This window comes from Ambystoma mexicanum, chromosome 8 (genome assembly GCF_040938575.1).
Source record: "Ambystoma mexicanum isolate Mex_15411 chromosome 8, UKY_AmexF1_1, whole genome shotgun sequence".
NCBI lineage: Eukaryota > Metazoa > Chordata > Amphibia > Caudata > Ambystomatidae > Ambystoma > Ambystoma mexicanum.
Window position 1 is genome coordinate 782,175,651 of NC_090929.1, and position 25,760 is coordinate 782,201,410.

Below are 25,760 nucleotides of genomic sequence, written 5' to 3' on the forward strand. Positions count from 1 at the left end.
TATAACCGCTGGAGGCCCTTCAAAGCCGTGTTGCCCAGAATCGGGGACCGATTGACGCCGTGCCGTCGACGACCGGAGCCGCAACGCTCCATTGATTAAGACATTCGAATCGAAGGAATCTCTCGACTGCACCACTGACCGCTTTGTCCCGCTGGAGAAAGTGGAGGTCGTCGACGCACCGAGGAGAATCCGCCGGTGGGTTTCCTGCCACCCTAAAACCGCAAAGACGCCGGACGACTCGACGCCCTTACTGGGCCAAAGTTCTTCATAGACTCTTTGCGGTCCCGAACTACCGACATCGAGGTGTCCTGCACTCTTGCAGGACGTCTTCGACTCGTCGTCGATGAGCACCGCCGCGACCGAAGCTGCTGCCTCAACGCCATTTAACTTTTCATCGAGGATCATCAACGGCAAGTTCACTTTCTTCGAGGCTCATTGACGATCCGTGGCTACTGCTTTAAAGGGAGTCACTCAAGAAGGATCCCTTGATGCCTCCTCGAGGAACTCTGTTATTCCAGGTACATTGGGGTGGTAGAAACATTTTAGAAGGAAATAAGATTAATTGAAAAATACATGGACTGGGCCTGTAGTGTATCTTTATTTTACAGGTTGCCCAGGTGGGGAGGTTCTTCACACGGAACTGTGTCTAGGTAACGGGCCAGTATTCTGCCAATTATTCTAAACAACTGCTTTCCTGCTAGGTCTATTGTTGGTTACCTTTATTAATTGATTTGTGTGACATTTAACCATAGTACAGTTGATGCACTTTAATGAAATCTGATAATAATTGTGGTACCACTTAGAACTGTATATATTTGCCATTGTAGATTAACTGAGCACAAAGTAAGTTATTATGATTGTGTATAGAACCTTGAACCTAAATTATATAAAGACTGTTTTCACTAATACAGTATGTAGACATTCCTTTGTGGGTGCTTGGGGACTACACTGTACTTAAGAACAAGCCTGCATCACCTCCTGAGAAGCTAGGCCTTGATTGCTCGTCCATTGCTACCGTAATAGAGAATCTTGGCTGGGGTCTTCTGTGCCTCTCCTCTGCCATATAGAGAGCAGGAGTACAGACATCCCCCTCCAGTCTTTACAGGGGGTGACCCCATATGAGAATATTTTGCTGAGGATATCTATTGAGTTGCCACTCGTGTTCTTCTGGTAGAGGGTGTCTGCTGAGAGTGTGCCAGAGAATTGAGTTCCCGTGGAACATGTTGAGATATTAGCAACACGTTCTGCTTGAGTACCCACATCCATATTTTTCAGGATAGCTTGGACAGACTTAGAAAGTGTGTGCCTCCCTTGTTGTTCAGATAGAACATGGCCGTGGTGCCGTCTGTGAGGAACTGTTCTTTTTGACCCTTGAGATGTTGCTGAAAGGCTTGAAGAGCCTTGAGGACTGCCAAGAGTTTCAGGAAGTTGATCTGTCTTTGGGCAGTAGCTTGTGTCCACTGTCCATGGGCTGTGTGGCGGAAGTGTGCTGGGAGGAAGTGTGCCCCCCATCCAGCGAGTGAGGCATCTGTAGTTAGGATCACTTGTGCTGGCAGAGCGAGAAAAGGTTTTCCTTTTAACAGGTTGTCGTTGGACCACCAGCGAAGAGTCTGAACCAGTGTTAGCAAAACAACCACTACATCGTCCCACTGTCCGCTTGCCTGAGACCACTTTTTTGCTAACCATTCCTGCATTGGAGGCAGGTACGCGTGAGGTACTAAATGAATGCAAGAGGCCTTCGTCCCGAGCAAACGCATTGCTTTGCGTACATTTTTCTGGCGATCAACCTTGTATTGAGGTACTTGCAACAGCATATTTTGTACACTCTCATTTGAGGGGAATGCAGGCTCCTTCTTTGCGTTTAGATTAGCCCCATGAAATTGTGTTATTTGGCTGGGGTCTAGACTTGGATTTCTCCTCATTGATGGAGAAACACAGATTGAAGAGGAGGTTTATTGTCTTTTGCGTATTTTACATGAAAATTTGAGGAGATTCCCCAGTGATTGGCCAGTCGTCCAGATAAGGGTATACTTGGATGGACTTTCTGTGCTGGTGTGCCGCTACTACTGCGAGCACCTTGGTGAATACTCTTGGTGCTGAGGCGATAGCGAATGGGAGTACTTTGAACTGTTAGTGTACCCCTGTCATCCTGAAATGCAGGTATTTTCTGTGCGCAGGGTGCATTGAAATATGAAAGTATGCACCTTTCATGTCCAATGTCGTCATGTAGTCTCCCCGTTTCAAGAGTGGAATCAACTCCTGGAACGCGTTCATGCAAAATTTTTGTGATTTGACATAATTTCTCGAGGGCGCAGGTGGTCTAGTACTGGGTGCATGGTAAGGTCTTTCTTTGGCACACACGGAAGTACGTTGAATAAATACCCTTGTTTACCTCATTTGCCGGGACGATCTCTATGGCGTCCTTGTCGAGTAGCGCTTTTATTTCATCCAGCAGTAGTATTTCTTCTTCTGCTGTCATCTTCTGTCTTGGCGGGCGGTAGGGAGGTCTTTGTACCAGCTCGATACAGTAGCCGCCTGCCAGAGATGGACAACAGCCACTTGTCCGAAGGTATACCCTCCCATGCGTGGGTGAATTCAGTGATTTGGCCTGCTTCTGGAGTGACATGGGAGGGCACCTGAAATGGCGTGTCATTGTTTGATAGGGGCTGAGCCTCTCCCTGGTGAGATTCTGCCTTTTTTATTCCCTCACTAAAAGTTGGACAAGGAACCTTGGCCTTGTGACTGGCCCCAGGGTGAGGACTGTCATCCCTGAGAGTAGTCTGAGGAGCGTTGCGCACCCTGGCTCCGAAATCTCTTAGAGTTTGGGGAACCCCGTTGGGAATAAGGTCTGTTAGTTAACTGCCCAAGGGATTTAAGAGTGTCGTACTCGTCCTTGGCACTCTTGAGGGCGTCCTCTACGGCCTTCCCAAATAATAAATGTGTCTCTATTGGCATGTTTAAGAGGGTTGCATGAGTCTCTAGCTTAAACCCTGACTGACTAAGCCAGTCATGCCACTCAATGAGCATCCCCTCTGTTATGATGCGTCCTGCATTATCCGCCATATCAAGATTGTTCTTGAGAATGCAGCTAGAGATTTGTTTGCTCTCTGAGACAGTCTTGAGCAGTTGAGCTTTTAGTGCTTCTGGGACGGTTTTTATTTGTTGTTCCAGCTCATCCCATTGGTGGAGGCTGTAACTAGCTAACAGTGTAGTATTGTAAGCAATCATTGTCTGGTATGCTGCAGAGGAGGCAACCTTTCTCCCAAATGTATATATCTTCTTGCTCTCCTAGTCTGGTGGGGCTTCTGCCAACGCCAGGGGAGTGCCTGCCCTTTTTCTAGTGGTAGTGACCACTAGGGAGTCTGGTCTAAGCTGTTACCTAATATACAAGGGGTTAAAGGCCACAGGTCTGAATAGCTTCTCTATCCTTGGGTTGATCACCCCTGTAAGATTAGGCGTTAGTAGGGATGGTTGGATACATCTCTGGACTGAGTGCAGGAGAGGTATAAACTGGTTGGTGGACTTCTTGTCCCCCAGGATATCTTCCATAAAGTTCTTGTCAACCTGCGTCTCGAGTGTCGATATTGAAATGTTGCGTCGCCTTCAGTAGCAGTTCGTTGTACTGGAGTTGGTTGTCAACTGAATCTGCTACCGACTGATCCTGATGGTCTGGCGACTGTATTATGAAAATGTCATCATTGTCGTAAAACTGCTCTTGGTCTTGGCCATAGAGACCCCCCCCCCCCCCCCCCCAACACCCGAGACCCTGGGTCTGCTTGGTCATTATATGAGTCCTGATCAGTGTCTTCGGATGCTGAGGCTGGAGTGCCTAGAGCAGAGGTGCTCAGCTGTGGCTCAAGGCGAGACATTTTGGCAGGGGGTAGCTCTGCTGATGCCGCTGGCTGTGAGACATCTCTTAGAGCTGTCAGTTGGTCGGGGTGTCGATCCATAAAATCCACAAAACAAGACAGGACATTCTGCCTAAGATTTTATTAAATTGTTCTGGAGTAAAATGGCATGAGGGTGGGAAGCCCAAAATGACAGGGGCTTGTGAGGGAGTGACATACATGCATGGGCTGGGAGGGAGTGGTATCTTTATGGCGCATAGCCCGAGAGAGGGAGTCTATTGGGGTAGAAGACTCTGTCTGGGTGTCCTTTGGGGTTAAGGGCGTTGAAACTCTTTTTTCGGCGACCTCGCCTTTAGTAGTGAAGCACTGAGATGTTTCTTAATTGTTGCTTGTATTTTCAGCATTTTCTTTGGGGACTCCGAAATGCCTTTCGTTTTCGGTTTTTGGGAATTGCCATGAGGTGAAAGCGTGCACGATGGCTCAGAGGACAGTGAGGAACCTGAGGCTCTCTCCTCGGTCACCGCATGGGCCTCAATGCTCGACGATGTCACAGAGAGTCGGTCGTGGGGTATGTCCTTAGTGTGTTTGCGTTGGTGTGTGCCCTGGCCGCCGGGGGTCTTCTCCATTACAGGACCGCCGGCCTGCTTCTTGGAGTCAGGGGCCCGCACATTGGGGTTCTGACGGACAGTGTTTTCCCTCAGCGTCACTCATGACCTTGATACTGCCCTCGCTGGAGTCTTCTGTCACGTCTATGGAGGCCTTGGCCTGCATGGCGTGAGCGGACCAGCGTTTCATCCGCCAATCCTTTAGGGTTTTCAGCCGGAAAAGCTGACAGGATTTACAATGCTTTTTGGCGTGATTCCTTGTGAGACAGTGATTGCACACCCAGTGAGTGTCCTTCCACAGGAATTTACAGTGGTAGGAGGGGCAACATTTAAATGGGGTTTTGGCCATTATATTTTAAAAGGGCAAATGGACGAAATTAGAAGAAAGGAGATGATGGAATAAACATTCTCTAAAAGAGGTCAGTATAAAGTACATTCCCCCCTCTCTCCCTACTGTAATGGGCCGAGGCCCATAAAGGCCTCGTCTAGTGTCGATCGAACAGTCGTCGACTATGTTGGTGTTCGTCAGGAGCTGTCACGTGGTTGTAGCGGTCGTGCAGCAAGGCTAACAACAAAGGAAAGGAAGAAAGTCTACAAGTACAACTTTAGTTAATCAAAGGCATCAGCCTAGAAGAGGACTCTGCATTTGCGACTGACTGCGATGGCGGAAAAAAACAATCTGAGGGACCTCGACGCGTGAAGGACAATGGGTACAGTACACGTCACTCTAGGGATAGTATTATTAACACGCCCTGACGACGTCCATTTTCAATTTTTGAAAACAAATATTGTAGTACTCTGCGACTTCCACTAGATGTCAGACTATGCAGAGCATGTGATCTAAGCAGATCCACAAGCTCCAGAAAAACATATATAAGTATGCAAAGTATCCTAACTGCACTTCACTGAAAGTTGATGCATGCAATTTTAACAATACAAGAATTCATAAAGAGAGACACAGTCTCTCAGTACTGGCAGTCTTAAGGACTAGCCATTACCCCATATGAATGCAGAAACCAGGAAAGTGAAGCAAAGCAGGCGTTACTGACTGCCAAAAAGCCAGGACAGGGGTCAAAACAAGCAAAAAGAAAGGATGTCCCATAGAATTCTATGGAGAGAAAGGTGCAAAAAGAAAATCGTTCTCAACAGTAGCCCCCTGACTTTGTTGGACATTTCTTCCCCTGTTTATTACATTCAAATTCTATTACTGTGTTATGTGTACAAGTAATATGTAGAATACTTTATTTAGAATGTAGAAGGCAACCTGTGCTAAGTTCCTTATAGTAGCCTTGTATCCTGACTAGTAATCACTACTGTGTGTAATATTGTCACTATTGTGATCAGCAGTTGGACTTACCACAGACGTATGTCTCCATCTAGGCTTGAAGAGGTAGGCCCAATTCCTGGATGAAGCCAGACTGTTGCCTCGATGGTTACAAAGTGACCGGGTGGCTTCCGCAAACATAGGTCCCAAACAGGGGGAAACCCTCTAGGGGAAGACCACTGGGGGATTCAGACAGGATAAATGACTTTCGCCCGCCATATTTGGAGAAGTCATGACACTCCACCTCCATTGACTACTATAACGCTAACACTGCTTTCCCGATCAGTCTCAACTGGCCCATAATGTATAGTGAAAGCGAGGAATTACAATTATCGTCTAGGGGGTCTTTTTCGTAACTCAGATCTGAAAATGCTATATATTGTTTCTGCTACCAGGTATGTGGCTTACATTTTAGGGTCAATAGTGAGTTAGGCCTTAATAGACCATTTACTAGCGTTTACTTACACTATCCTCTGCTTTGTGTTCTGTGTAACCGAAGTACATATTCCCCCCACCTGTTCTCACCAGCCTCTCAACAGTTTACATGTGAACTTAGATGCACATGCGTTGCATAGGCCACATAGTGGTACGTGCAGAGTATTGAATGACTTCTTTGCGAAAGTCGAAAAGTGACGTTAGCTGGTCATATCTGTAATACTATACCTAGTGTGATGTCTGTTGTACCCATGGTCCTCCACGCAAAGGCCCTCAGATTGTTTTGTTTCTGACATAAGGGAGCATGAAGTGCATGTGTGAGTACATAAGAGCAAATGTAAGATGTTTGATGTCTATGTACCTTAAACTCCAAGAGGAGAAGAAGGGCGGGGGGGCGCATGTGAATCTAAGCAGATACAAGTATCAGAAATACGATTACGGTAAGTAATGTATGCCGTCTGAGGCCTGTGGATCTGCTTAGAATCACATGCTTTGCATAGTCTAGATAGCAGTACCTGGAGAAGGTGCTGGAATATTTGAAGGTATAGCAGCAAAGAGATTTTGTAAGACTGCTGTCCTACCCGTGAATCTTGTGTGGAATGTGTATCCATACAGTAATGTTGAGTACAGGTATGTATAGAACTCAAGGAGCTGCCTTGCAAATGGAATCTAAAGGGACATATGCAATAAAAGCCAAAGTAGCGCCTGTGCCATGTGTAGAGTGTGCTCTGGGCATGAAAGCAAATCGGAATGCATTGGACTATCCACTTTGTGATAGCTGACTTGGAGACAGGATCCCCTTCTCTTCCAGTAGCTATGGAAACCAAGATTTGATCAGTCTTTCTGATTGGCTTTGTCTTGCTAAGATAATACATAACAGCCCTCCTAACATCTAATGTATGGGCACTTTCTTCTGCTGAATTGGTAGGGTATTGGAAGAAGGCTGGAAGTTCTATGGACTGGTTGACATGAAACTTTGAAATACATGCTGGTGAAAAACGTGGTTGTGTTCTTAGCACTACTTTGTCTTTATGGGGAGGAAGGACAGCTCAGGGGCAATGCGTTTGCCTTGGAAGCAAGACAATGCAGCGCAACACAGGTTTGAATCCTGATCCTGTGCTTAGACACCAAACTCTGGTATTAAGCGTCTTATAAAAGAATTATAATAACAAAGGGATCTTGGACTGAGTGTGCATGTAGTTCACTGACCCTTCTAAGGTATGGCAATGCGAAAAGCGGTCTTGTAAGTGAGGTGCTTAAGACTGATGTTATGCATCAGCTCAAAGGGCGGCCCCATGAGCGTTGTAAGAACCATGCCATGAGGTCAGGCCTCGTCAGTCCAGGCACACACACCTATTTTGGCTCTTTGTTGCACATCGGAAGTGCCCCCCGTACCATTAGGTGAGGTTTTGCCAGTCTGCATACACATACCAATTTTAATTCTCTCTAACCTTTAAGCGTGTTCATGCACTTTACAAACTGTTCTATGCACTTTCTGTAACTAGTGCCTAGATGCATCAGGGCTTTGTGCGCTGATATAAATTTAAATAAACAATATTAAAATCTCATCCAGGAGTTGGGTTTAAAATAGGTGGGTGTAATCGTTGAACCCCCTGAATGCTTTAACTACTGGCACCTTCCACCACGAAAAGTTTGAGAGATGGTGTATGCAGATAGTGCATCTAGATTAACTTTAAGCGTGTTGAAGACTAACCCGGAATCCAACAGGAAAAGCAAATAGAGAACAATGTGTGAAGGAGAACAAGCAATTGGACAGATGTCTCAAGCTTTACACCAAATAACAAACCATTTGCATGTATTGTAGTGGCAATGCTTGGTATTAGGTTTGTGTGCGCCTCTTTAAGGAGGTCCATTAATCTTTGTGGTAAATTGAGATTATCAAACCCTATGACTTCAGGTGCCATGCTGCGAAGTTCAGTGTTTGAGTGCCCGGTTGATAAACTGTCCCCTGATGTTGGGAGAGCATGTTGTATGGGCATGGAAGTTTCACTGCTGAGCAAAGGGACATTGTGAGCAGGTGTGGGAACCATGGCTGACGTGCCCACGGTGGAGCCATCAGAATTAGTTTGACTTGTTCATGGTGCATTTTGTGGATGATCATGTTGACAAGAGGTGTTTGGGGGTTGGGGGAGCATAGGCAAATCTCCCTGACCAATTCATCCACAAAGCGTTCCCCCTGGACACTATTTGGGGGTACCTGGATGTGTAGTCTAGGCATTGTGCTGGATTGAAACAGATCTATGTCCGGTTGACCCCAGTTTGAGGGTATTGGGTAATAATGTCCCCAAACATAATGTCGCCGGGAAAAGCCATTGGCGACATTATATATGGTGACATTATGTATGGGGATAGGTTACGGGGATGTCCCCTGCTTCCCTTGTAAAAAAAATAATAATCAGTGGTGTCCCCCGCATGTTCAGTGTAATAATGTCTCTGCAAAAAAGGCAACTTTTTTGTAAGGAGACATTTTTGCGGGGACATTTTTACATGGAACCAGTTTGAGAAGATTTCGTCCATAATGTCTGTGTATAACTGTCATTCGTGTTCTGATGGAGGCTGTAAGTCTCTGCTTAGGACATCGGCTAGGCAGTTGTGTTCCCCTAGAATGTGTTAGGATGGAAGGAACATGTTGAGTTTCATTGCCCAATTCCATATGTTCTGTGTTAGTTTGGGCAGACTTGGAGGACGTGTTCTTTCCTGCTTGTTTATGTAAAACATGGCTGTTGTGCTGTCGGATTAGGATGTTTTCCCCTGAACAAGGTGTTGGAAGGCTTGAAGCGCTTTGAACACTGCTAACAATTCTAGAAGGGTGGTGTGCTTTTTTCTCAGTGATTAGGACCAATTGCAGTGAGCAGTGCGATTGAGGCGATGTGCTGCCCACCCTGACAGCGATGCAAACTGCCAGCCTAAAAACTGAACTGGAGTAACAGGTGCGTGCATGCTATATATACTTTCAGTGACATCATGCTTGAGAGCCAAGGGAGGCCGTTGAGGGGCATTGAGTCGATGATGCACAGTGCCTGGTACCAAGAAAAAAAAAAGTCAGAAGCAGCCGACGCTGGAAGGAGATTATCAAAAAAGGAGGAATACGTGGGAGGACACAATCCATTTGAGATATCTTTGCAGTGTACTGGTGTGGTGTATGTTGGGATTAATTGCACATCTCTGCCAACCTTCCTCCCTCTTGAAGCTAGCCTGACTGCCCTGCTACAGCTAGCATTGGAGAGTTGTGTCTTTCTTTTCAGGCGATGCATTTAGTATTCTTGATACCAAGTTGAACTGCAAGGGGAGTCTAGTTTGAAACTGCAGCAGGAAGGGCCTCAGAACCTGATGCAACAACAACCTCCTGTGGGCATCAGGTGTGCACTCTATGGGTTCACTCTAAAGGAGCACATCTTCCCAGTAGATCCTTTATTTCCCAGGGGACTCACCCTCAAATTGGGAACAAGTCTGCCTTTTTAAGCCTTCAAGGGAGGGACACTCCTTTTGCACCTTAGAAAGATATATCTGCCCTAAAGGGATCACCTTCAGCAAACAAGCTTTGCAAATAACAATGGACTCTAGGATAGGAGTCACCTTCTTTACTCCTCTTCGGAAGTTGGGCAATGCGCAACTGCCTCGACTGGTAGCGCTGAAGGGAGAGAAATCTTCTTAGCTACCAGGCTTCGAGTTTCCCCTTGGCCTTGGTTTCTGCCTTTGACTTCAACTAAGCTAAAGTCTGGTCCTTCTTAGTTTGAGACCTCACCATAGTAGGGTCTGCTGCTGTACCAAGACCCAACGCCTAACAGTTTTAAGTCAATGCCTAAAGGCACCTTACCAGGGATACACCTTTGAATACTAACAGGTAGGGTGAAAGTCATGCTGCTTACATTTAAGTTAACAGGAATCATGAATAAACGTCTGGGGGAAGATCAGACAGTTTTGGGAGTCTCAGAGAAGCCCTAGCTACTTCCTCTTCCTTGACATATTGCTTTGTAGTATTTGAGATCTCATTATAGGCATCCACTAAATGTGGTTCTATGGATCCCAGGGACACTAAAGAACCTTCGGTCTGAACACCTGTGGGCTCTTAGAAGTGAAGGGTCCACCGGTGAATAGGTTTTACTCATCAAAAATGTTATTCTCCCTAGAATGGACGTTTCCAATAGGTTGAGCGTTTTCCATATAGGTGAATGGCTCTATGTTAGTGTATAGTTTCAGAGATGGCTTTAAGATTTATCATATGGAGACCAACAGGGGGTGTGTTGAAGATGGCTTCAGCATACACTGTCAGCTGGAGCCTGCGAAGGGGTGAAAAACCTTTACACCACCAGGGATTCTGTATCCAAGGCCTCCATGAAGTCCAAACCCCTGTATACCCACTAAACCACCAGGAACTCCCTAATGGGAGAGGGTAGTCCACCGCCCCACCAGGCATTATCAAACCAACAAAGAAAGGCCTACAGAACATCCATGAGCCTGCCCAACCCACTCGTCCAACAGGGACTAGAATATTCAAAGAAGGCCTTCAGAGAGGCCAAAGCTATGGGGAACATCAGTCCCCTACAGGCTATTACACTGCCTATGCCAGTAATGCCATGTAGAGAAGTGGCAATGCTTACAAGCTCTTTAGAAGCCTCCTCAAGCCCTCCCCGGTCACACACCTGCAAGGAAGGTAAATTGATTGGTCAGGGTACGTTGGCCAATCCTGAGTGGGGGAGTAATATTTACAGGAAAGCTTGGAAGCGTTCAGTTTTGGTTAGTTGGTGAGGACAGGAGGAGAGTGTGGACGTTAATGGACAGAGGGGTCTTGTTAGGAAAGATCTCTCTTTTAGGCAACTTTCCCCCTCAATATTCTATGGACACCTAAACAGGAGTCCAGAGAAGGAAGCACTGAGGAGAAGGCAGACCGGGACATCACGAAGGGAGCACGCCACCACAAGGAGGGTCCGGTGTTGAAGGACTGCTCCACGAAGGAAGAGTAAGCAGGTCCTGGTGGCCTGTTGGGACGGCAAACTTGTCGAGCAAGATGCACGATCGCCGGAAGGAAATTTCCCACACGGAGCTGCCACAAGGATCAGGAAATTGCTGACCAGTTAGGAAGCTGAGGCAGGCCAGAAACAACATGCAGACCCTAAGATCACTGTAGACCATAGAGACAGGTATGTGAGGGGAAGTGAAAGGGACCCAAGGCAGTGGTGTAGAAGCTGGGAACCTAGAAGGGAAAGAAGAGTCACAGGTCTGGGACCCCAACCCTGAGGATTTAAGACGGTGTGAAATCATCCATATTAGTACTGGCAGGCTACTAAACCAGGTGTTCTGAATGTGAAAAGCAGAGTGGGAGTTGTGGGACCCACACCTATAAAGGCGATGGAGGCCTCCAGAATAATCATCATAGTCACAATACCTGGCAGGGTAGTATACCAGGTGGATTGTATCTGCAAGTCTGGGAACCGCACCCATAGAGCATCTTTGATTATCCTCCTAATTATAGTACCAGGCAGCAGAGAATACAAGGTGGATTGTGCATGCAAGTCTGGGACCCGCACCCACTGAAGTATCCTCATCAATCTTAATAGTCACAGTGCCTGACAGTGAAGGGAGTCAGGTTGACTGAGTCCAAAAGCAAAGCAAGGGAAAGGAAGCATTACCCGTGACACTGTTTTGTGATAGAAATACCTGGCCAAGTGAAACACCAGGTTAGTGGTGAAACCAAGTCTAAAACCAGGGAAAGGGAATTATACCCCCTGGTGTGTTGTGAACACTCAAACAGCCAAGAGAAGGACAATGTTTTGTCTGACTGGGAACTAGGCTCAACTATTTCTCATTGATAGAAAACCATCGTTGATGTAGAAGGTCTATTGTCTCCTGCGTATGCTGCTGACAAATTTGTGGTGCGTCTCCTGTTATGAGCCAGTCGTCCAGATAAGGGTACACTGGGATTGACTCTCTGTGTAGGTGTACCGCCCCTACTACTAGTAATTTTGTAAAGACCACAGGGGCCGATGCAATCCCAAAGGGGAGTACAATGAATTGGTAGTGTGTGAATCCCACCTTAAGGTTAAGGTACTTTCTGTGAGCTGGCTACATCAAATATGAAAGTATGTATCTTTCATATCTAGTGCTGCTATGTAGTCTCCCCTCTTGAGCAGAGGATTGAGCTCCTGCAATTTTGTCATTCTGAATTTCTGAGGTTTGACATTTGTTTGCTGGTCTTAAATAGAGTACTGGGCATTTTGACTTGTCTTTCTTTGGAACAAGGAATTACACAGAATACCCTTGTTTATCTCCGATGCAGGGACATTTTTATGCATCTTGGAGGATGATCACACTACATTTGTAGGAATGCCAGGCAATATCGATCCTTGACAGTTGACAATACCCACTTGGAGAGGCACTGAGAGGCAGTCTGAGCAGGAGCCACGACTTCTGCAGTCTGTTCTTGCTGTCTACTGTGGAGGCGGTGCAGTGACTTCAAAACCTCCTGGTATCCGCGGAGAGGTGTGGAGAGGCAGTCTGAGCAGCCCGAGCAGAACGGGCGGACATGTGGCTCGACTACGCTGCGAGACCTGGTGGATTTTCTCGTTCTGCCTGTTAGGCAGAATTGCATGCAGTACCCTCTGGGACCACCACATACAATTAGGACTACAGGTGTAAGCAAAACCAACCTTTGGTATAAGTCTGTACTACACAGTTTTTGGTAGCGAGTGAGCCGCCAGGCTTATCTCAAGAGGGTATGTGAGCAGTACAAGGATGTTAAACAGAGGTCTTACAATCACAGTAGTTCAAGTAGACACTTATACTCAAGGTTTCTTGGTAAAACACTTATTCATTTACTACACAATCATTTAGAAAACATTCACTAGAAGGAGGCAACTTAATATTACACACAAATCGGCTTCAGTACCAAACCAATACGTTTCTGAGTAAATTAGGATCCCCGGAAATAGGAGCAAAATAGCATTTCAGGCACTTTAAATAGGCGTACAAAAGGCACAAGTTAATAAAATAGATCACAAATACTTTCTTTGGAAGTGCAAATACTTGTAGTTCACTAGAGGACTAGATTCAGTTCAATAGGCCTAGGCTAAAGTCAATGGACTAGTGCCTTGGATAGGAAAGAGCAGTTCTTGTAGTAAACAGTAAAGTCTGTGCCAAAGTTCTCAGAAGTAGTTTGTACGAAAAAGAATCATATGTTGGGTCACAAGCTGAGTGGGCCTGCAAGTTGGGAAAGTTTCATGAACTTTCACTGCGAAAGGGAAGTTCCTCAATCGGGTTGGCACAGTACCTTAATATGAAGAAAAGATGCAGCTCAAGACATTGGGTCCTGGCAGTTCCTGCAGATCTCATTGTTCCTGAGCCTCAGTCATTGGGACAAGAGGGAGGACGTCTCGGGGGACTCCTGCACTGCACGGGGATGAGTCGAACAAGCTAGCAAAGGCAAGACCTTCGGTTCGAGTAGCTGTAGTCAAGCACACAAGTTGGTGTCCTTCCCCCTGGTTAATCCTAACTAGCTCCGAGAATGGTATCCAGGTGGCTTACTAGTCGATTGGTCTACCAACTCAAAGGAAGAAGTCATCCTTGAAGGGCTTCTCTGATGAGATGAACGTGGCGATTCGGACCAGCAGCAGTGCCTCACCGGGCAAACCAACGGTCCAGGAGTTGCAGCAACCATCCTCTTCCAGCTCGTCTTCAGTTCTTTCATTCCAGTGGTCGACTCTGCTTTCCAGTCCAAGAGACTTGCCTTTTAAACAGTTTTCTCCTATTCATTCCAGCCTAGCTGCCACTCACCCAGCAGGGTTGTTGTCTTTGCCGGACAGTCAGCCAGCCAATCACGTGCATTTGGGTCTCCTAGGAGACTAAGCATAGGGAGTTTCGGGCACCTCCCTCACATCCTGCCCACCCCAGACACTCAGGTGCCAGAGGCGGTCTTCAGTCCTGAAGCCTGCCAAAGGCATGGAAACAAAGGGACTAAACCTAGTTTGGCACGCAGAGACAAACTCTAGAAGGACCTTTCCCATAAGAAATGGCAAAAAAAGAAGACCGGGACCTGTTTAAACAGAGGGGCTTAAGGCGCTATCTTGAAAAACATGGCTCCCGCGATTTTTAGCTAACAGTGTTCGCGGTCGGGAAAAATCATGGTAGTTCGTTGTAAATCCACTGCCACCAGCCATTTCGATAGAAAGGGTAGCATTTGACTGCTACATGAGTTTCTAGACACAGGGGATACTAGGTAACCCCTCCAGCACTCTATAGGAAGATAGTGTGTGCTGGGTCTAGGAATTTAAAAAGACTAGCAAAGTCAATTTAACCTTACAGTCTCTGGGAAACAGTTTATCCCAGAGAAAGTATTTAAACATTGGGACAGCCTAAAAAGGCTTCCCTGTCTCACTGAACTGAGGGTGCTGTTTAGTTTCCTGGTTAGTTTCTTTTCATCCGCTTAGTAATATGCTTAAATGAAAAGATGATGCCTATGGAGTTGTCTAAAACTCCATAATCAAAGAACACAAGAGTAAAACACACATCAAAATACATGAAAGAGTAAAAAAAAAAGAGGTGCACACTCTTTCCAGGTAATACAATCAAGTCCTCAAAATCCAGCAAAGTTGTTGGGGGTCTCTAAGGCGAAGGGAATTAGCACATCTATGAGAATTCTGCCTAACACTGCCAACTAGATTGCAAAGACAAAGTAAAAAGGTGAAGGTGGTCGCATTAGTCTAGGGTCATGGAAAAGCATGTCGCAATATTGGGAGATCAGAGTTAGAGCTACAGTGAGTGCAGGCTTGCTGCTTTTGCGCCTTTGAACCTTCTTGCTGACTCCCTAATACTTTGTGATTGTGCCCTCTTGTTTGCCCTAACTATTGGTGCAGCAAAATCTATCGACCTAGTGTCTGCCTCTTTGATTTCTATCTATTATTTGCCATTTGAAAACTGAATTAAAAAATTAAACTTGAAATCGGAAACTCCCTTGGTGGTGACTGCAGGCCTTTAAGCCAACCCCTGCGTTAGCTATTGAATTGGCGCTGAAGCTTTGGAGATGGCTTCATTTTTTAGACTATCGACACAGGTTATTTGAAGCAATTCATAAACTTAACTGGAATCTTTTCAGTCTGTGACTGTAGGCCCCGAGCCTTTGAGCCGACCTTTTGGAGAAATACACAGAATTAAGGCTCCATTATTAACATTTGCCTCACCACAAACTCTGCTTTGACACTTGAAATGTAACTACATCTGTTTCGCATGAGACGCTTGATACACTTGAGTCACCATCTCTGTTTGACACTGGAAAAAATGTAATCATTTTTCCAGCGACTGCAGGCAGTGGGTTGTGAGCTATGGGCCTTGGCCACTGAACAGCCAATTAGTTTTGATTGCGTGCTAGATACTAGATTTGGACTCAGATATGCTCTTGAGAACCCTTTGAAAATATCAATTTTGTTATTTGCTGTGTTGTTCATACAAAGGATGCGTAAGGACGTGTAAGATTCTAGACACTAGACAGTGTTGAAATTGTATACTTCGCTCCCATTTGCCCCCCTTAAGTATCCACTTCACTAACTAATTGGGGGCTTGGCTACTTGGCTTATTTGCAATGTTAGTGTGAAGCAGTCTGTTCTGATTTCATGGGTCAATTTATTCTGCAGCTTGGGTGAAGCAATATAGAGCCAGATGTGAAACCTTTACTAGGAGTGTGGGGGGTCAGCTTGGTGTAACATATTCTGACAAGGACCGCTCAACTGAGCCTGCACTGGCTGTTGGCCCACACAGCAGGATGGCTTCTAAACTGGAAATTCACAATACCCAAAAAACATAAGCGAGATGTCCCAAAACCAATGGAACCACAAACTGAGGAGGGGTTGGTCCAAATTATGTGTGTGGATCTAAATCTCATCCCTGCACCTTTGCTTGAATTGGACTCAGTCAAAGTAGCTCTTGGGAATAATAAAACTGTTAAACCTAGGCCTACTAAACGTGTTTGTATGACGCCCATAAAGGCCCAGAGAATCACTGCTGGGTCTAGCACGAAGGTTAGGTGGCCATTACCAATGAAAGTAAAACTCAGGGAGAGACATGGAAACCTAACTGATCGTAGTTTGCTCCCCTGTGTGGGTGAGGGTGGTTGTTTAAATTATGAGCTGGGAGAATCAATAACTGCCATTCATTTTGAGGACGCTCCCAACACTCCCCCCCCGATGTAATGGAGTTCATGTCCTTGAGCAATTTAACTCAGGGGACGCATGGCACAAAAGGCAATGCCATGAAGCGGCTAGACAATCTAAAAATGGCATAAGAAATCAACAGAGAACCAATTCTAGAAAATGCCTCTGAAATTTTCATTTTACAGAAGCAGAGATGCATAGGGGTAATGCTTCTAAGGCTGATGAAACTGAAGACTCCAAGGCCAGTGGCGCTCCCAGAGGCTCACATGGTAGTAGGCCATGGGCCTGGCTCTAATAAAGTAGTGTTGATGGACAAACTAACAACTGAGGTGAATGACATAAATTGTGACAGTGATCAGACATTGGCTAAAGCTCTGTTACTAATTCCCAAGCGGTGCCGCCTGCGACTCCGGCTAAAACTTCGATAGGATTGCAAATGGAGAACGCTGACTTAAACAATAAAGGCTGTGAACCAATATTGGTTAGAGTAACTACTGTTACTAACTCACAAGCGGTGTCCCCCTTATTCTCGACAAAAACCACTATAGGATCGCATTTGTTGAACGCTGACTTTATTGATGAAGGCACTCCGGTTGACAGGGGTCTTTTACCAACAACGGCTTATGTTGGCTCTAACCAGCAGTCGCTAGAGCTGGCTAAGAAGCGTTGGATGCAAATATTCAATCTGCCATCGAAAACCAGCTAGACTGTTTGAAAGAGTGCAAGAGGGCGGTAGCGGGATCGTTATTATAGATAATATGGTCCCGTCCAATTTAACTTGGGTGGAAGACCGAAATAAAAACTTGATGCCTTCTACCAGTGGGGCTAGCAGGTAAGGCTGTGTCAATCCAGCATGGGCAGAGAACTATAATGCAAACTCAAAGGATGACCAAGCCCTAGGGGCTGGGAAACCTCTCGCTACGCATGCTGCACATCCACAAACACAAAACTATGAGCACTTCCTTCAACCTTTTTAAAAAAAACTGAGCCTCAGAGAGTCACATAACTCTGCACAGCATTGTCCTAAAAAAGCAACCTCAACACGATTAAACGTGTCCCAGAGGGAACACAGTTTGTCAGGTGAAGGTGCTAGCTGCAAGCTGAAAGGTGACAGATTGTGCAAACAAAGCATACTCTGAGCTTGATCCTCAATGTAATTCAACTATAGTATTGAATCACTCAAATATTCTAAGATTGCTCAGGGCAGTTCCATCACTGGATACTCTGTCTACTTTTGACATAGATTACATCAGTATTTTAGATGAAACCAGAACGGACCAGATTGAAATTTCCTTTAAATTGACATTTATTACAAGGGCCGTCCTGTCAGCCCAAGATTAAATTAAAAAAATGGGCTGTAAAGTCCACAGCAAACAAAAGTGGTTGGACAAAGGCCCAGAATGGCAAGCAAGAATCATATTCTGCATTGCAGCTGGAGACCTTCTCCTGAAGTAATTAAGTAAAGTTGATGGGAATTTTATTTTAGATAATTAGCCAAGCAAAGGACACGGAAAAACAGGGAGGTTGGGCATAGCTGGGAGTACCGGAGCGAGAAGCAGTCAAGAACTCTGCTCCCATAAATAGCATATTACAAAATAGGGAATTTAAAACTACCTGGAACACTAGAGGTTATAACAGTTTTATGTGCCATGAGCAAGAAAATCAAATTTTTGACAAGCATGACATGACCCCATTCCAAGAAACTTGGCTTAAGATAAATATCAACATTGATGGTTATACCATTGTACCGCAAATGTCCAACAAAACACCTGCTCGGAAGGCCCTCTCGCGGACTTGTAATAGCCACAAAAAACATACATGTTATGAACACAAATATAGTAAATAGTGATGTTCCTGATATATTGGCTCTCCAAAGGGGTCTTAATCAACAGGGCTCCAGTGCTACTGTTCTACTTATTAACCTGTATTGGTACCCTGTGGTTATTATCCGAGACACATTTTTGGCAAACATATCTGCAATCCTAGGAGATTGGCGATGTCACAATGATGCCAATATAATACTAGCAGGGAACATAAATATTCAATTGGTGGGAAGCAGCCGATGCGAAAATAAAGCTAAATGGAAGGCGCTGTTCTTTGAATGTGAAACTGATCGTTAATGGTAACATCTTGGGCACCCTGGAGGCAAATTGCCCATGGAGAAGTGGTACCAGGGCATTGTTGATTGATTATATGGTAATGTCTAGATCCTTGTTCCAAACATGCACCAACTTGAGTCTGAAGGAAACACATCCTAGTGACCATAACATGGTGAAAGGGACAATGCCAGCCGAAACAATAACTAAAAGAGGCATTGACTGTGGAAATCTGTTGGTAAACTGTGGTAAAAACCGTATCAGGAACTTTAGGAAAGGGGTATTTCCTTGATGAAAAAAGTAAAGACGTATTTTAATCTGGGAAACCATACAGATTTATTCCAGGCAAGCTGCACAAGTCAGTGGTTTAAGATCTTCCTGTGGGACAAAGATGATCCATTATGTCAAACAAAATTGATACAGACTCACTAACATAGGTTTGATAATACAGTTAGGATTAAAAAAAAGAAAAGAAATAAAAGAGCATGGCCGGCAATTAGGCAGCTTAGAAAACTCACTTTATCGGAGACACATCGAGTACTGAAAAGAAAAATTGACAGAAGATTTAAAAACTGGATCCGATCCCAAGTACTAATCCCAAAAGATGGGGAACAAATGAAATCAATTTGATTTAAAAAGATGCACATTGTTTGTGGAGCCTTGGAGCTGAACTGTTAGGCTGATTGTGTGCAGTACCCTTAGGGTGCACTACAGCAACCTTGACCTCCTGGCAGTAGGAACCCAACCTTTTGTAAAAGTCTGTAGTACACAGGTTGGTAGTGTGGCCGAGCAGCCAGGCTCATCTCAAGATGGGTCAATGTGAGCAGTAGGGTTTTTACACAGATTCACAGTGACATGTATCCAAATAAATATTTACACTCAAGGTTTCTTGATTAAACAGTTATTAATTTAACAGTCAGTTTGAATAAGCCTTCTTCCGAAGGGGCAATATATAGGTAACTCCAAATACAAATACACTCCAAAATACACCCTCTTAGTTTCTCTAAATCAGCAAATACCCATTTGGAATGGCAAACAGACACTTCCTACACCCTCAGGTGACTTAAATAACTAGGACACTGTGGACATTTAATATGTCACTGGTACATTTAGAGCAATACTGAGATTGGTGTCAAAGAAAATATGTTTTATAATAAAACAAATGTCCGACAAATATTCTGAAGAGGGTAAGTATTTTTGAACCCCCAATGCAAAGTAAATTAACCCTTTCCTGCAGGAAAGGTAAAGCAATATATCAGAGGTAAGAAGAGTGTTTCAGAGAGCTAGGACAGACAATGTTAAGTTAGCAAAAGTCTAGGTGAGCCGAACCACTTTGTGTTGGTAAGTAAAAGTCTTGCACAATGTTTTAGAAGCCTTTATAGAAAAAGTAGAATCAATGTAGGGCCACAGGCTGGTAGGCTTGTGACGGGTAAAACTGTAAGCAACTCTGCAGAAGCAACCAAGACAAGTCTCAACTGAGAACTGTTCGGCAAAGTTTGAATGCAGGACCCTCTGGGAACACTACAAACAACTATGACTACAGGTATAGACAACCCAACCTTTGGTATAAGCTTGTACTACACAATTGTGGTAGTGTGATGAACAGCCAGGCTTGTCTCAAGAAGGGAAATGTGAGCTGTAGTGGAGTTACACAAAGATTCACACTCACAGGTATTCAAATAAACTCTTACACTCAAGGTTTCTTGCATAAACAGTTAATAATGTATTTATCAGTCAGTTATAAAGCCTTCTTCAGAAGGGAACAATAGAATAGTAACACAAATATACTTCATTACTGTACACTCTGAGTTTCTGGATCAGACAAGGCCTTTTGGGATGGCCCACAGACACAACCTACACCCACAGGTGACTTCAGTAACAAGGGTGCTGGGGACATTAATACCTTACTGTTGGTATACAGAATACTCTTAAAAAAGTAAGTAAAAGGCAAACGTTATTAGAACACAAGAAATACAAATAGTCATAAGCAGGGCAAATACTTTCAGATAGCTCTTAGAAGAGTCATTCAATTCAATAGGCTAAGCCAAAGTCAATAGGCCAAAGTCTATGTATAGGATGCAGCACTTCAGATAAGTAAATGGAAAAGTCTTTGCACAAGTTCTTATGAGTCTTGGAGAAGAAGAAGAATCAAATGTAGGGCCACAAGCTGATTAGGCTTGTGAGTTGCAGAAGTTACAAGCACTTCCACAGTAAGAGGTAAGTTCTCTTAGGCTAATTTTACAGTACCTTAGTAAAGAAGAAAAAGATGCAGCTGAAGACTTCTGTTCCAATACAGGTCTGCAGATCTCACTGTTCCTGGGCCTCAGTCGTGGGGACAAGAGGGAGGACGTTGGGGGACTCCTGCACTGTATTGGCACGTCAAAGCTGGCAACCGGCAAACTTTACTTTAGTGGGTGTTTCGCGTTTCAGCTCCTTGCGGTACAGCAAATAGCAATAAGCGCGGTTCCTGGCTGTCAGGGTGAACTTCCCTCACATCTGAAGTCCCGCACTCAACTGAGGGGGGTCAGGCTTGGTCAGTCCTGCTTCGTGGGAGTCCGGAGGATCTTCCAAAAGCTTTAAGCCAGCTTACAAGCAACGCACACAATCTGGTGTCCCTCTCGCTGGCTCTACGGTTTCCTGCAGCACTCTGAGGAAATGCAACCAGCTCTGAGATGGGTGTCCAGGTGGCTTACTTGGGAGTTGATTGGTCCCACCAACTCAAAGGGAGAAGTCATTGTTAGTCAAAGTTTATATGCAGTACCTTCTGGGACCACTACACACAACTGGGACTACAGGTGCAAGCAAAACCAACCTTTGGTATAAGTCTGTACCACACAGTTTTTGGTAGCGAGATGAGCAGCCAGGTTTATCTCAAGAATGAATGTGAGCTTGTAAGGGTGTTACACAGAGGTCTATAATCGCAAGTATTCAGATAGACACTTATACTCAAGGTTTCTTGGTAAAACAATTCTTAATTTATTACACAGTCAGTTAGAAAACATTCACTAGAAGGAGGCAATCAATATCACACGGAAATATACTACAGTACTTTACACTATCAGGTTCTGAGACATTTAAACTACTTTAAAGTAGGAGCAAAATGGCATTGGTATTTAAACGGAAAAGTCTTGGCCACGGTTCTTGAAGTAGTTCACGGAAGAAAGGTTCATATGTCGGGTCACAAGCTGACTAGGTCTGCAAGTCGCCAAAGTTGTACGCACTTTCGCAGTGAGAGGCAAGTTCTCTCGGTCAGGTTTTCACAGTACCTTATATCGAAGAAAAGGATGCAGCTGAAGACTTCTGTTCCTGGCAGTTCCTGCAGATCTCGCTGTTCCCGAGCCTCAGTCGTGGGGACAAGAGGGAAGACGTTGGGGGACTCCTGCACTGCACAGGTCACAAAGCTGGCAAATCTTCAGTACCGGTAGCTGTCTTAAAGCGCATAAGCTGGTGTCCTTCTCCCTGGCTACTTGGTTTCCTGCAGCACTCTGAGGAAAATACAAGCAGCTCCGAGAATGGTGTCCAGGTGGCTTACGAGTTGATTGGTCCCACCAACTCAAAGGGAGAAGTCGTCCTTTAAGGCCTTCTCGGTCAATATGAACTTGGCGATTCGGTCTGCAGCAGGGCTTCATCGGGCAAACCAACAGTCCAGGAGTTGCTGCAGCCGTCATCTTCCAGCTCGTCTTCGGTTCCTTTGTCCAGTGGCCGACTCTGCCTTCCAAGCCAAAAGACTTGCCTTTTATTCAGTTCTCTCCCATTCATTCCAGCATAGCTGCCACTCACCCAGCACAGTGGCTGTACTTGCTGGTCAGCCAGCCAGCCAGCCAATCACACCAGAGTGCATTTTGGGTCTCCTAGCAGACTAAGCACAGGGAGTTTTGGGTACCTCCCTCACTTCCTGCCCACCCCAGACACTCAGGTGCCAGAGGCAGTCTTCAGTCCTGAAGCCTGCCAAAGGCATAGGAACAAAGGGACCAAAGTTGGTTTGGCTCGCAGAGACAAACTCTAGAAGGACCTTTCCAAAAAGAAATGGTGAAAAAAGAAGACCGGGACCTGTTTAAACAAAGGGGGCTCAGATGCCATCTTGAAAAACATGGCTCCTGTGAATTTTTGCTACCGGTGTTCGTGGTTGGATTAAATCATAGTAGTTTGTTGTAAAACCACTGCCACCAGCCATTTCGATAGGAAAGGGTAGCATTTCACTGCTACATGAGTTTCTAGACAGTGAATACTAGGTAACCCCCTCAAGCACTCTATTGTAAGATAGTGTAAGATAGTGTGTGCTGGGTCTAGGAATTTAAAAGGACTAGTAAAGTCAATTTAACTTTACATTCTCTGGGAAACAGTAGTTTATCCCAGAGAAGGTATTTAAACCTTGGGACAGCCTAAAAGTCTTCCCTGTGTCACTGCACTGAGGGTGCTGTGGGACACAAATAAAAAAAGAATAGGCCTATGGAGTGTTCTAAAACCCCATAACCAAATGAAATAAACACAGAAAACAAACAGAATTAAAAAGTTCAAAGCCCCAAAGTTTAGCAAAAGAGCTGGGAGTCTCTAAATTAGAGCGGAATTAGCACATTTTGAGAATTCTCCCTAACAGCCGTCCTTGCAGGGCTTCTCTGTCGATGCAAACTTGGTGATTCAGACCTGCAGCAAGGCCTCACCGGGCAAACCAATGGTCCAGGAGTTGCAGCAGCCGTCCTCGTCAAGCTCTTCTTCGGTTCCTTTATCCAGTGGTCGACTTTGCCTTCCAAGCCAAGAAACTCGCCTTTTATTCAGTTCTCTCCCATTTATTCCAGCTTAGCTGCCACTCACACAGCAGGGTGGCTGTCCTTGCCGGACAGCCAGCCAGCCAATAACCACAGAGTGCATTTGGGTCTCCTAGGAGACTAAGCACAGGGAGTTTCGGGCACCTCCCTCACTTCTGCCTACCCCAGACACTCTGGAGCCAGAGGCGGGTTTCACTCCTGAAGCCCGCCAAAGGCGAATGCACAAAGAGACCAAACCTGGTCTGGCGCGCAGAGAAAAACTCGAGAAGGACCTTTCCACGAAGAAATTTCCAAAAAAGAAGACCACCATCATTTTAACAATGGCTCAGTGCCATTTTGAAAGACATGGCTCCCGCAATTTAACATTACCGGAGCTGCGAACAGTTCGCGGTCGGGGTAAATCATGGTAGTTCATTGTAAAACCACTGCCACCAGTCATTCTGAGAGGAAAGGGTAACATGTGAATGATAAATGAGTAACTAGACACAGGGGATACTAAGTAACTGTTGTTCTCCAGCATGGATCTGGCATGGAGTCACATGCTCATGAATATTCCCCGTCGTCAGGCTGGGAATCCTTTGTAAAGAAAAAATCAGTTTCAGTTTCGTTTCTGTACTGTCTTTCTACTAGTAACCAATCACTGGTCTGTGGGTCATACTGCCCCCAGCCAATGACTGCCCTCTACCTATGCCCCTCCTCTGGCAGCCATCTTCAGATTTGGTAGCACGTAAAGTGGCAGTAGGACCAAAAGAAGAGCCGCAGAGGCGTAGGCGGGAGGGTTCGCATGTGAATCCATGCCAGACCCATGCTGGAGAACAACAGTTACAGGTAAGCAACTTGTTCCTTCTCCAACATGGGGTCTGGCATGGATTCACATGCTCATAAATAAAGAATACATAGCAGTACACACATGCACAACCACAGGAGGTGGCAAGGCTCAACAATAAGCATTTCAACAACTCAACATTAAGCATCTCTTACCTCTTCACCAGGATCACCTTCAAGCGAACAGGTTGCGCAGCACTGCTTGGCCGACTCTGGACTCCTCCCTGGAATCCCGGTCGACGCAGTAGAATTTCGTGAAGGTGTGCGTCGACCTCCACGTAGCAGCCCTGCAGATGTCCAGCCGGGGCACACCAGACAAGAACGTCATAGTTGCAGCGATCGCTCTGGTCGAATGGGCTCTCGGACGGCCAGGCAACGGTCGGTTTGCCAACCAGTGACAATGGGTGATGCAGCCGGAGAGCCACCTGAAAATGGAAGCCTTGGAGAGGGCCTTCCCTTGGTTCACAGGGCCAAAGTTCACAAACAGCTATGATGTCATCTGAAAATTCTTTGTGCGGTCAACGTAGAACTTAGCGCTCTAGCCACATCCAGTGAGTGCAAAGTCCTCTCAGCCGGCGACGAAGGTGACAGGAAGAAAACAGGTAACACCAAGAGCTCGTTGCGATGGAAGTCCGACGGCACCATGGGCATGAAAGAGGGGTGCGTCCGCAGGTCCACCGTCGTCTCGTGGAATGTCAAGTAAGGTGGTTTACAAGAAAGGGCTTGAATCTCTCCCACTCGTTGTGCGGAGGGGATGGCCACAAGAAACGCTGTCTTCCACGATACAAACTTCAGCGGCGCCGAATGCATAGGCTCGAACAGGGGACTCAGGAGCCTAGTCAGCACCACATTGAGCTCCCACACTGGGGCCAGAGCCTTCACCGGCAGGAACGAACGGAAAAGTCCTTTGATGAATTTCTTAACCAGGCCGTGTGACCAATACGACGCACGGCCCCCAGGTTCTGGTGTAACGGGAAATAGCCGCCAGATGAACCTTGATGGATGCATGGGCCAACCCTGCCTTGGCCAGCGACAACAGATACGGCAGCACCTGCGGGGCCGTAATCCGTAGAGGGTCGAGCTTCTGTGCACGGCACCAGACGGCAAACCTCTTCCACTTATGGCCGTAGCATTTTAGTGTCAACGAGGCACTGGCCTTGGCAAGCACCTCCTTGCAGTCCGCCGGGAGATCGTATCCACCAAACTCTAGCGCTGCAGGAGTCAGGCCTGCAAGTTCAGCGACCCTGGGTCGTGGTGCAGAATGCCGCCTCCTTCCCTGGCGAGAAGATCTGCGTCCGCTGGAAGCTTTACTGGAGGGGACGCTGACATGTCCAGAAGGTCCAGGTACCTTATCTGCCTCGGCCACGCCAGTGCAACAAGGATTATCGTGCACCGGGACCGTCTGAGTTGACTGATGAGTCGCAGAAGCAACAGCAACGGGGGAAACACATTGAGGAATAGGGCATCCCAGGGGAAGGAGAAGGCATCCTGGATGCTCCCCGGCTGGGGGACATGCTGGTGAACCTCTGGCACTTGGTATTCATCGCCGTCGCAAACAGATCTATCTGGGGATTGCCCATCATCGAAACAGTTGGTCCAGCTGGTCCTGCCAAAGCTCCCACTCATGGCAAGAGCGCAGCTCCCTGCTGAGTGAGTCGGCAACAGTGTTCTTCACTCCTGCCAGATGAAAGGGTACCAGGA

General features: G+C 46.0%; 1 protein-coding gene across 2 annotated transcripts in view; it reads right to left on the reverse strand.

Moving 5' to 3' along the window:
* The window catches only part of VPS26A (VPS26 retromer complex component A), a 1,053,575-nt gene that overhangs the window by 260,608 nt on the left and 767,207 nt on the right, over positions 1-25,760 (reverse strand). The window lies entirely within an intron of this gene.